This window comes from Amblyomma maculatum, chromosome 6 (genome assembly GCF_055883805.1).
Source record: "Amblyomma maculatum isolate TAMU_Amacu chromosome 6, ASM5588380v1, whole genome shotgun sequence".
In the NCBI taxonomy this organism is placed as follows: Eukaryota; Metazoa; Arthropoda; class Arachnida; order Ixodida; family Ixodidae; genus Amblyomma; species Amblyomma maculatum.
In genome coordinates this window covers 30,544,607-30,554,951 of record NC_139349.1, presented here as the reverse complement: position 1 = coordinate 30,554,951, position 10,345 = coordinate 30,544,607, and positions in this window count along the sequence as shown.

Below are 10,345 nucleotides of genomic sequence, written 5' to 3'. Positions count from 1 at the left end.
CGGGAGTGCGCGTGCATGTAGGACAAGAGATGGCGACCGACCGGCCTGCCATGGAATCAACTGAGCGTGTACAGCTTTTGTTTTCTAGCCTTTGTACACGGCCTCACTCCGCATGGCTCGAATTACTCAGGTCGTGCTTTCATGTACAGGAAAAGACGGCGGCGAAATGACAAAACGTTGCCTCTAGCTGCTGTCGACGGGATTGTGATTTGAAAAGCAGGTGCGTGTGTAAAAACGCAGCATGCGTGGCGTGTGCGCTTTCTTTTGTTTTTATGACACGCCGCTCCAGTACCGAGCGTTCTAGTGTCGTTGACACCACCAGTAAAGCGCTGACTGCGCCCACCGATGAGTTTCGACTGCATGCGAGTTTTCGCAAAGTGAACAGTATTAAACGCACAGGGCTGCCCCAACTGTTCGCGCTCTTTTTTTTTTTACTGCGTACTTCGGCACGATCAAAATGCATCCGCACGTCGAACCTGTTACTAAAAGGTCAGTGCGGAGCGCCGTAGCTACACTGATGCACCTAAACTGCTCATCGCGTTGCTTGGCGTCTGCTGCAGTTACAGAGTAGACGGAGTGGTAAGGTAAACAAGCGTGAGAATTTCTTTTTGTGCACATGAAACATATTCGGTTTTCGCATGCAGGCTCTAGCACACTGAACACAAATCATCCTAAAAGAGAATGAAATGGGAGTGACATCTCCTCTATGACGTTCCGTATTAAGGACAGAGTGAGGGCCCAAGCTCTGATGTACATTTCGATCACTAAATACTCGTATATACGGAATGCGATACTGTTGTCCACACAGGCATATTCCCATTTGAAATCATAGCACTATTAAAGGAGGCTTTTAACTGCAGCACTAGAGGCATTCACGTTAGCAATTAGAGGAGCTTCAAACAACAGTTAAAATCTTCGTAACTTCTAGGTATTCGCATGTCTTGAAGGGCGAATCTTTTTCAATTGCCGACCAACGAATGCTGTGTCTTTTTAGTAGTGAAAATCTGCACAGGCGCTTGGCAAGAATATTTTCCTGCCCTTATAAAGGATTCCGCCTGAAAATATGCTTCTCCCTTTTCATTCCTCTTTAGCCTGATTCGCGTTTAACACTACAGTCTAGGACAGATGCTCGGTTGCGACACTTTCAATACCGTGCGCCAACTCACAGCAGTCGATAGAGTGTTTTAGGCTGTATAGCACTGCAAGCCACTCCTCGCCAAAGCGCTGGGGCGGATGACGAAATGTTGGACTTGGTAGCCATATACAGGGACTGCATCGTCGTCACATCTGGAAGCCCATGGATATCAATCGGCCATGCTGACGAACCATCGACCCTATAGCTACCCCTTCGCCATCAGCTCCCGTCGTGTTATGTCACGCCTACGCACTTCAAAATAGCTGTGTGTGCTGTTTCTGGTTGCTACAATCGTAGCAAGAGTTCCAGGCGGAAGAAAAAGCGACATTTAGGATCTTGTCTCACATTTCAAGGATCGTCAGACAAATGCAGTCGAACATTCGTGAGAGCGTATCGAGGCGCTGGGTACAGATCGATGAAGATTGTAGCATGCACGCATTAAGCATCAATTTCGACCTTGAAACCCATAGTGCGCACTTCGTAACGAGCAAGATTCTCGCATGTACTATGAAACAAATATGGCAAACACTTGAAAGCAGAGTCAAGCTGCAGTGCGCGAGCATGCATCGCGTGTGTCTGCAATGTAGGTATCATGGGCGGAAGACATACATGCTATCTGCCTTGCACTATGTCCACGCTTTAAGTTAGTGGTCCCCGAGCCTTTGTAAATGGTCGAACTACGAAAGAAAGAAACAAAAGACTGTCGTGTAGCAGCAAGCACACAAACATGAAGTTCGCGCAGAATGCAGTTATGCACTACATCAGCTAAAGTAGGGGTGGACGGAACGAGTTTACTCACTACTGGGGAAATGTAAACGGAGCCTCATAATAAAAATATTTTGCATGTTACCGTCCACAGAGCTATGGGCACGTCGTTTAACAAGAACATAGCGTCGTCTGAACGGCTTTCAAATCTCTGTACGCCTTCATTCGGCGTCATAGAAAGCCAGCTAGAGCCGTTCATTTGGCTTCTTTTTAGGTTTACATATACTGCGATGATTTTTATCCTGTAATATATTGTCAAAGTCAAAGTGTTTTATCCAGAAAACACACAGCTGTCTAGGGGACAGACCAAAAGGCAGATATATTCCTGACGAAGAGTCTGCCCCCTTCTTGCTCCAATTCAGGAGAAGAATACATTCGGAGCAGAAGACACACTCAGCGCATATCCATAATGGATCATTAGTACATTATTTTATATTGAACGCCTTTATTGCGACCAACTAAAAAGCAAAAAAACGAGATGATTACGCCAGGAGTGTCAACAGGTACAAAATGATGTTCTTTTTTGCAAGCTTTTAATGACTTGCTTTCATAAATAATGTTTAAAGTTGGATGATGATCATTTAAAAAACTGGAAATTCTTTAAGTTAGTTTTTGGGTGCCGTAGTTAGCGCGTATTTTTGCTTTATTGAAATTTGTGTGTCGCGCGTTGTAGTTGCGTACTTTGGCGATGTACTTGTGCTAAAAAGCGGCAGGATCAGATTGCATTTCTAAGTGGCTATCGCTGTGTTTTTGTTCGTGAAATTCCATACAGTAAGCAAATAGTATTTTCTAAACAATGGATCAGTATGGCTGAGGCAAGGTGCATCAACCGTATAAATTTATTTTGCAGTAAGTATAAGATTTCTGTAATTGTTTCAGGAACTGTGGCCCAAATAAGAAGACAGCAGTGAAAACGTGAATGAACCATTATGCCATATAGTTGTTTTTTCCGCCAGGTGGGCAATAGGTTCTTTAATCTCTATATATTACCGATAGATCTAGATATATCTATACGCACTTTATTAACGTGAGGTGACCGGTCTAAGTGTTCTTGAAACGTTACGCCAAGACATTGATGCACTGTGACACGTTCGATAGCTTCACCGCGAAAGTGAATCAGTGCTTCTTGTTTGAGTACTTGGTACATGCTCGGAATACAATGGGCTCGGTTTTTTATATTCAATTCCAGTTTATTTACATGGAGCCATGCAGATAAATTTTCCTTCTATGTATTGGCGACTACTAGTAGAGCTTCTATATATATCTTGAACTGAGAAGAATACATTGGTGCCATCAGCATACAGTATTATTTCTAGTGTAGATGTCACGTTATTTATATCGTTGAAAAATCGTTATCGAAAATATCCTTAACTACATCAGCTGAAAAGGTGGCTGTAATGGGTCTTTGAGCTCACATCTTCGAGTAGAATTACCTTTCCGCCTTGTGGTGGCATCGCTGGCAGACATCTCACCTCTATCGTGGAATAATTATGCACCTCCAAAGAATTAAAGGATTTTCTAAATTTCCAGCGTCATAAAGCTGGAGGATTAACCATATAGTAGGCGATGACTCCATGCGCTTTGTCTGGGAACACAACATAAATCGTTATGTCAAGTCCCGGTCACCGCGTATATGGGATCACACCATCGCACCTTTTCTTCATAGCGAACGCGCGCCAATCCCATAAGTCCAGAGCAATAGCACGTATTGAACAGCTTTTTCCTTCATGAAGATGGTATCCTTCCAAAAGGACATTACACTAACCAAGTACGTCTCAACAGCTGTCAGACGGCACAAGGCACAAAGCACGAGCGACGAATAATAGTTCCACCGGTTCATCAGCGTGACCGCCGCAGCCAGGCGCAGGCGGAAGAAACATCGCGTGAAAGACGTGTATAACGCAAAGCGTCTGCGCAGAACAATGGAGTGTGCACGAAACTGCACCTGTCAATAGCCCGACTGCGATGCCGGGCGCTGAGCAGTATCCGTTACTATACAGTCCTGTAGTGAGGAAGCCTTCTTGGCAAGATGACAGTGAATTCTTTGCTAGAACAGTTGCCGGCGTTTAAGAAAAGTGTTGGCCTATTTAGGAGGTGGCACAGGCTGTTGTGTGCCCTCTCGAAAGCTGAGAGTTACCGTGCCACGGTACGTGGCATCGAGAAATTGCTGCGAATATTTCTCTACATATGTACGTCAACAAGCTAAAAAGGCACACGTGCCCTAAGGTTACAAAGAAGAACAGCTATGATGAAGTCAGTCCACAGCTGCCTTCCGTTGAGAGTTTGTGTTGGCTCATGCCTGTTTTACGACGTACAACGCCACACATACAAGTTATTCCATTCTTCTCTCCAGGTTGTTTCCATGAACTTGTAACTGATGAGAACACAATGGAAGCAATCGCTTATGCGAAAAAAAAAAAACGATCAGAGTGGAAGCTTCGTACGCACGGTGCTCTGAAGCGTTTGTATGCTCTAGTAGTTCTGAATATATTCCTCTCGAAGGTCTTCGCTCGTTTATTGACATTCGAGGCCAATTGTTCGATTTAGGTACTTTATTTCTATGCTGTATGGTTAGAACAAGGATAGTGAACTTTTGCCGTCGGCCCTTAATACATGGCTCCTGGCGTCTACAATGGCTCTCTTCTTTACCTCCCTGATATTTGTGTAACGAGGCACAAGCAGGCTGTACAATGAAAGTGCAGTTCACATCGATAACCATAAAGCAGAACAATCACGCATTTATATATAAACCGGGTATAGAAAATATACGTAACTGACTTGAGTTTAATGTGCGACCTTTGGCTCCGAAGGAGTTCGACAGTCTCCGTACGCAGGAAAGTGGCTTGCTCAGAGCGGGCCACGTAATGGAGGTCGAACAGTGCGGCTGCCTATAGAGGCGCCCGTGGCAGCGCTGTATGCCTGTCTGGCATTGTCGCTCTCGTTTTAAAGCTAGGCGAACAAAGCATCCACGCCGACGAGCGGTATTTGGGGCAGAAATGAGCACAGTGAATTTGTCACCATTTTGAGTATGAGCAATTGTGATAGTGATCTGAGGACGTCTACGCGAAGGCGCTGTCGAAGAATGTAGGATACAGCAGGGAGAGTTGGTGACACATCAGGGGACGGCAGCGGTGTTCCGCCTTTAGCGCTAACACGTTCCACACTGCTTTCGAAACACTTGTCAAAGATTTCAAAAATTAGCAAGCCGCTCGCCTCTGTGAAAGCGGATCACATCGAAGCCTGTCTAAAATGCCTCAAAAGGGATTGAAAAATCACGAATAGTTATTAATGTTAGAAAGCACTATACTCTTTACCCGCTACTCGTGATAACGAATGAAATGTAGCCTGCTTGCAAAAGGACAGTGCAGAGCATCGATTGTATTGATTTGCATGGATACTTAGCTGTATTTAAGCGGGTATTTATGGGCACATCCTGGAAGGAGGGCTGAGAAAAGAGGAGGAGAAAAAGAGGGCGGGAGACAGGGATGTTAACCAAAAAGAATGAATTCCGGTTGGCTACCCTGCACTGGGGAAGGGGAATGGGGGATTAACGGGGGAGGGTAGAAGAGGAGAGGAGGTGAGAAAGTCACAGTCTGTCAATCAGGCTAGTCTCTCTTAAAAAGCGAAGAAGTGCCTTGTAGGCTTTGAGCGCAGACGACTTTTGTGGCCATGGTCCCAAGATCTTCCCTTCCAGTAAAGGGTGAGCGTCCAGACGATCTAATGCAGTACGCAGCGTATGTCGTTCAGTTGCAAAAACTGGACAATCACGAAGGAGGGGCTCAATAGTTTCATCAACGCCGCATTGTCCACAAGCAGGGCTGTCAGCCATCCCGATCACGAAGCGCATTTGTTTGCGAAAGCAACGCCAAGACATAGACGGCACAGTAACGTTGTTTCACGACGCGTTGTGTGGTGGGGAATACCCAGGCGCAGACCGGGGTCCAATGCCTTCAGGCGACAGTTGGAGAACTATTCGGTGTTCTACGCTGAATGTGTCAGCTCCACAGCCAAACAGCGAAGCCCGCTCGCTGCGTCGGCTCTCGTTAACGGAATTTGGACTGGAAGTCCATCGTTTTAGGCAGAACGGGCAGCGGCATCCGTCTGGTTATTTTTTGCAATGCCACAGTGTCCTTGCAACCACTGGTAGATGATGTCAGTGGCGATACCATACGACCAGGATAAAAGTTCGTTTCCCTAAGGTGGTCTTCGAAAAGTTAGTTGCAGATTTTTCTTCCTATGGACCAGGGACAAGATGGAAGCGGTTCAGGTAGGGATGAATATATACGGCAGGCCGGTAACATTGATTAACACAGCGATAAATGAATGAATAAAATTTTTGAACGATTCAAATGCAGTGTACTCACGACTCTAGAAACGCGAGAAAAAACAAACTGTCTCGAGGGCAGCTTGCAAGCCCCACGCTCCCTTGCTTTGCATTCTTGCTGCGCCACCGAAACAGATCCGCAACAACAATGAAAACAGAAGCAAGAGCAACCAAACCATCAATATTAAATATAATGCGGACCCCGAGGGCGAGATATTGCGCAACTTGCACGAAAGCGAGGTAAAGCTGGATAAATCCCGAAAACAGAAATACAGAAGTATATTTACAGAGGACTTACATAACTCATTTATAATTCAAACCAAACAAAAATTCAGCATATGGTATTAGCATCGCAGTGTTGCAGGAGTTATTTACAATGACGCCCAGTGTTTTAAATCTAGTTGAATTGAGGTGAATGTTCCAGTTGACCGATTAAGTAGCTGTGGCAGCCTGTTTTCTCTCGTGTGTTGTGCACGTGTAGTTTTCGTATGTCTTTTACTTGTCATAAGGTTCGCTGTGCTGACCTGGGTAGATAGCACAAGATAATTGCAGATGAGCCAATGTTTCTAAAAAAAAAAAGAAAGCTGTCTCAATATTTACATACTGTTGTTCAAGTGTCCTGCGAATGCTGCAGCGATTTGTAACCCGCATTACGTCATATTTAGTGAATAGTTATTTAATGTGAACATAGGTTAAGCACAGTCTCGTCATTTCTTAAAATCATTTTCTGCAGCAAGGCCTCTTTTGCAGCTTTCATTTACTTGAGGAGCCCTAAACTAAATAGCAGTAGTGTAGATTGTGGGCTGTGCTAGCGGTGTATGTGCTAATTTTCGGGATAAACACTTTTGCAGTTTCTTATCCGACTCTATTACGCTTACCCTCTTGTATTTCGTACTGAGAAGTTTGCTGGCATTAGCCGCCTTTTGCATTGTTCGCTTCGAGTTCAAAGGTCTCCACTCTCACGTTACTAATGCAATAAAATAATCCAATGAATGTTAGTAAAAGCGGGATATTTTTAGCAGCGCTTGAAGGCCTGTACATACACGCGGGCACAGCACGCAATTCTGAATTAATTCGGCGTGTGTACCTCCTCATGAGGGACATGAGATATCCCTGTGAAACATGGTCGTGAACAGTCGCATACGCTTGAGACACGATGGTGCCGACGGCTGAAAACCGTCCACGACGATTAGTGGAGGTCCATTTAAAGTATCCGGGTAATACAGAGCGATTTCGAGACTTTAGAAGTATCTTAGGTACCCGCCGCATGTCGGTCGCACTCGTATACAGCCAGCTCAGAACAAAGCGCAAACAGCGGCTGTAAAGAAAACAAACAAAAAACAAAATCCCCACGGCTGGCGTTGGCGCTGTAAACAAAAAACCATGAGCATGGCGCAGGCAGGTGATAACTAGCAACTGGCATGGCCGAGCGGTAACTGGACGTAGGATTGCCTGGCATTACTTTAGACTGAAGCTTCCAACTCGGACCTCGCCTTTCACATGAGAGGGTGATATCAGAATAAGCCTGCCAGCACCATTGTATTCACGTTGCCCATAGGACAAGCAGGCATGTTCATACGTCTTGGTCAAAGCGGGGCTTTATATGTGGGCTGGTATATAGCCTATTTTATCGCGCCATACCCTTAAAGGTGGAGCTCAAGTGTCCGCCATAATTTCTTTAACTTTAGCACAGCTTACCTTTATAGATGAAGTGTCTACAGAAATACGTACGTAAGTCAGTTGTATAGAAATATATTGCTGCAAAGGTGAAAAGGGCTGCATGCAAGATTAGCGTTTCATTCCGGCCTGACTACATTATTCAGCTGCGGTGCACCGGCACGCGTGTACGCTGTTATTTCTCATTCATACCCAGTGCGACGAACGTGCCGAGCACAGTCACAAAAGCCGGAGGATGTCTCAGTGAAAAACGACGTGAAGTCATAGACTCAGTTTTATGCCAGTGATACAGTAGAGCAATATTGTCGACAACCCCGCGCTGCGTCCTTCGTTTCTGGGCATTGCCAGGTGTTGTTCGCTGAGTTTCCTGTCCATTCTTCCGATCAGAGTTGAGCACAGGTGGTCTTCGCTGTCGAATGTCTGGCTTCGACCTCGTTTCAGATGATGCGTGCAACTGTTTAAGCACTCTTCGTACATATGTCAAAGACGGTCCCGCACGCACTATCGGCAGAAGTAAATCGACCCCCGGATAAATATATACATGAATATATGCAGACGCTAAGGATTATCCGTATAAACCACGGTTGTAGTTGTCATTTTCTGACCTCCGTGTTAAAATGCTGGAATAAAGCTATACACTGCAGTAGTAACAATATTTTCCTTGTCCATCTACATTTTCTGCCCTCAGCACACACAAATCGAGCAAAGTGCTGAATTTAGTTAAAGTTATGAGATGTGTGTGTGTGCGTGGGGGGGGGGGGGGGGGAGGAAGGGGTGTTATAGCTTCAAATGAGCTCATAGGGACGGGCGCTTCAACGTGGACGCATTGTCCAGGCTCGTAGTCATTACCGTGTGTCTCGGTTTGGTAAACGTATCATTGGGCAAAACTCTCCAGACCAGAAGGCTTTATTTTATGCTGTATAGTTCAGGGAATACCGCTAACCCAAAGTTCGAAATGCCAAGAAGGATAAGGCCGAATGCCTTCCTCCCTCCGTGGAGATTTCTAACGTCTGGTGTGGTGTACTGCGAAACTCGGCTGTTCAAAGGTAAAACCTATGGCCTGAACACTTTTCGCTAAGACTGACGCTGAGGATGACGGCGAAAATAGCACCCAGCTAGAGCTGTTCACACGTTGGGGTTTACGGTAAAGTTAACAGAGAAACAGAGGTACGTGGTCGAATATGGTGCGCAGGATCCGCGTCTCATGCGATGCGTACTACAGCATCTACTGCGTCTACAGTACGCCGCCGTACATGAAAAGGCCAGCAAAATGTTGCAAGTTATTCGACGTGTACATCCCCTCAGTGTCAACGTGCCGTCAACTACTATGAATATGAAAGCCAAAATTTTTAGTCCCAAAAGTGAAACATATATTTTATTCCAGAGATACACAAACAAAACATCGCTCAACGAAATCGTTAACGACATACTTACAGGCCGGACATTACTTGCAGCGCACAGAAAAAAGGAATGTGATCTTGGCAAGGAAATCACAGCGCGAATACAAAAGGATACTTAGGGAAACGCTTCTCTCAAGCTGCAGCGTCATCGTCGCCTCCACCTTGATGGTGACGAAACACCCAAAGTCATAGAAAGCATCGCGATCCCCGACACGTCACGTCACCAGCCGCCTTTCCCGCTGGCGTGTTACCATGTGAGCAGGGCTCGAAATAAGGAGCCCGTCGAAGTGTTCCGCTTATATTCACGACATTAGGCAGCATTTTACTGAGAGTTTACTAGTATTAACTGTTAAGAATGGATGAAGAGCGGTTTCTAAGGGCATGTCACCCAAAAATATTTTTTGCGACACAGTTCCGAGTCACTGGGTACGATGATTTGCAGTGCAATCGGTGACATAATTTAGAACTAAACTGGCTTGCAGCGACTGTGTTACTGATTATAAAGTCTATGCGTGGACACTGTGTGGCCCGTAAATGCACTCGTCAGTCATGTGAAAATTCCTCCTTTGGTCCCGAAATATCATACTCCACCTTGAACGACCGGACGCTAATAGCTCCATCATTTGTTCGTGCAGATACTTACAGCGTGTCATAATCAAAAAATAAAATCGCTCGCACAACTCGTATCGCAATGCTGCGGTTGCCGGGAAATAGCAGTGCAGACCGTGCACGCCGGAGCTTTCAACACTGACGTAGCACAAGAGAGTATGGAATCAGGCCAGTCCCAGCAGTAAAGCTAATTAAACAGCGAATGACTATTTAATAGATTATTTAAAGGCGTTTTACCGGTAAGACTGAGGCTGCAGTCGGACAGCCAATTTTGACTGTTTGTATGCACATTTAACTTTGAAGTCGCTAAGCATATTTTTCTAACATGTGTACCCAAGAATTATTGTGCCTACTAGATGCTTATTGGTTCGTGTACGACTTTGCCTGTGTGACGTCACAGTTACTAGGCCTCGCGGGAACATCGTAAGAATATGA